This window comes from Mustela lutreola, chromosome 3 (genome assembly GCF_030435805.1).
Source record: "Mustela lutreola isolate mMusLut2 chromosome 3, mMusLut2.pri, whole genome shotgun sequence".
In the NCBI taxonomy this organism is placed as follows: Eukaryota; Metazoa; Chordata; class Mammalia; order Carnivora; family Mustelidae; genus Mustela; species Mustela lutreola.
Window position 1 is genome coordinate 100158055 of NC_081292.1, and position 2905 is coordinate 100160959.

Below are 2905 nucleotides of genomic sequence, written 5' to 3' on the forward strand. Positions count from 1 at the left end.
AGTATATGAAATCTTGAGGACCAAGTTTCTCAATAGCAGAATGGGCTTGTAAGAAAACTAGCATTATTTTATAACGTTGTGGTGTGTAGAGAAAACATTTTTGTGTTTTAGTAGGCTTTCTGAACAAATTTTGCTGAAACTTGGAATTGGTTGTCTTAGTGGGCTCAGGCTGTTGTAACAGACTACCACAGGCTGGGTGGTTTAAACATTAGGAATGTATTTCTCACAGTTCTGGAGGCTGGGAGTCAGAGATCCAGGTGGTGCTGATTTGGTCTCTGGCCAGGGTTCCATTCCTCTTTGCAGACGGCTGCCATCTGGTTGTGTCCTCCAAGGGCCAAGTGAGTGAGGAAGCTCGCTGGTGTCTCCTTATCCAGGTGCTAATGCTATCCTGGGGCCATATCCGAGCAAGCTGATCTGGCCCTAAACAGCCCAATCTCCAAATATCACATTGTGAGTTAGGACTTGAACACAGGAATTTGGAGGGTAGGCAAGCAGTCTCTCTATAAGACAAGCCTTAGAAGTTAATTTATAATTGTGAAGGTAGTGAGAAGACTTTAGAGAGGCTTACCTCTCTAAGCTGGGGGTATGTGTTTACATTTCAGCCAGAAATGAGGCCTGGGCTTGGAGACAACTGACTCCAGGTTATCTTCCCTGGAGGGGTAAACAGCTGGCCCTTGAACAAAATAGGTGTGAACTGCATAAGTCCATTAATGTGTGCATTTTCTTCCGAGAAAAGCAGTACAGTTCTATAAATGTATTTTCTCTTCCTTATGATTTTCTTAGTAACATTTTCTCTTCTCTAACTTACTTTGTTTTTAATATACTGTACACGGAGTATTTACTGTGTATTTAACTATATCCTTTAAGAATAGAGTATATAAAATATACTTCCAACCAACAGTAGGCTGTTAGTAGTTAAATTCTGGGGGAGTCAAAAATTAAATGGTGATTGTTAACTGTTTGAGTTAGTGCCCCTAACGCTGGTATTGTGCAAAGGTCAGCTATATTTACACTCCAGGTTACCTGCCATACAATCTCTAAGGGGCAAGGGTGTTTTCCCTCCTCGTAGGAAAAGAGGGCCTATAGATGATGCATCACTCTCCACCCATCAGCCAAAGGATGTCATTTGCTCCCTGGAGATCTTCCATATGGCTTTCCTTGTGTCACCCGGCTGGAACAGGGAGGGTCCACCAGCTTGTTATTTACTGTAAGCTCATTAGTGAGAAATCTGTCTCAGATTCAGAATACCTCATATATTCATTTAAAATAAAATTAATAAAGATGAATGTTAATAACCCCAAAGTGGTAAGTAATTTATACTGAACGTTGATAACTAGGCAAAATACCTTCTAAGTAGAAAAAAAAAAAAGATCTAGAATCAAATGATTAATATGATGACAGTTGCATGGTGACGAATGTGGTGATTTTGATTTGTCTTTCCTCCTAAAATGTTCTTAAAGAGTATATATCAATTTGACAATGGAAAGAATTAAAAAGGATTTTTTTTTTTTGCATAAGAATCATAATAGAGAGGATCTCTGTCTTAGTCATCCATTGCTGCATTACAAATTAAGTCCAACTTAATAGGAGAACAACACACCTTGATTATCCCCCAGTGCCTGTGGTCAGGAGTCTGGGCCTTGCCAAACTGGGTTCCCTGGCAGCCCCATTCCAGGCCTCCCACCGGGGGCCCCAGAGCCCCACCACCTTAGCAGCACAGTATTTCAGTATTGAACTTATAAAGAAAATCACATTAATTCATGAAATATGAGCTTTGCGCAGTGGCAGCATCGTAGCCAAAGACATTTATCCGAGGTGCCATTATTGTTAATTGAAAACTTTTCCTAACTCATGAAATATGTTTGAGTGCCTTGTGGTTCTTTTCTGTTCTTCTATTTTGGGGTTTTGCCTACGATTTCTAGAATGTGTCAGTGTGACCGTGTTCCCCATCTTCCCGAGGGCTCCTCACGCCAGCCCTGCAGCCTCAACATGCTTGTGTTAATCCAGCTCTCACGAGGGCTGGAGGCTTGTGTTGCAGTGCTAGGTCTTCTTGGCAGAGCTCCTTGTGTGTTTGGAATCAGTCACAGTAGGGGCTGGAGAAGCTGTTACACAATTTCTTGGCAGTGAGTGTCTTCATTAGTGATCTGCATAATCAGGCAAAAGCTGAGAATGAAATAGAAGAGCCACTATATGGTAACCCAGAAGCTAGCCATGCAGAAGCAGTACCCTTTACCTGGGATCTTGGTCACCAGGGCTCTCCCGGCCTCTGCTCCTTCCCTCCCCTTCCAGGGACCAAGGCCTTTGGACTTCCACCCACAGGAGAAGCTCCTGAGAACACCTCCAAGTTCCTAGCAAGGCCTCGAGGGGCTCCACTCCTGGACCACCCTTCCTAGTCCTTGATGGGCTGATCTGCCCTCAACCTAGTGGGCAGTGGGGGCAGGACCATGAAGGAGCTCTTTTTTTCCATCATCAGCTCCTTTTCCCCTCTGGGGAATCCTCTGGCCAGCCCAGAGGGAGGTGCTTCTTCATGTATCCAAGAAAGCAGTGTGGTTCCCCTGAGGGTCCCCCGGGGTCCTAGTATCTTAGCAGCACAAAGAATGTCAGGTGCGCATGAGTATAGTTGCATCTGTGAGGCCTCCATGAGTCTGACTTTAAGACTTGAGCTCTGATGGAGGATTGGGAACAATCCCCATATGCAGGGACTGGTTATTCTAGCATCGGGGGTCCTCAAAAAGCTTTTGGGATCCAGAGGATACGTGTGTGCTCTGGAGTTCATAAATAGAAACTAGTCACGAACCCACCTTCTCTAAGACTCGAAATGCTACTGCCTAGACTCAGGATTACAAATCCTATGCAGTGGATTCTTGATTCTTGATTGTTAAGGAAATGTACAAGACTGTTAATA

The 2905-nt window shown here is 44.0% G+C and overlaps 1 non-coding gene across 1 annotated transcript; it reads left to right on the forward strand.

Moving 5' to 3' along the window:
• Positions 1-1770: 1770 nt before the first annotated feature.
• LOC131828287 (U4 spliceosomal RNA) lies at positions 1771-1916 on the forward strand. Its single transcript, XR_009352314.1, has one exon. It is a non-coding gene; the product is annotated as a U4 spliceosomal RNA (small nuclear RNA).
• The last annotated feature ends 989 nt before the right edge of the window (positions 1917-2905 follow it).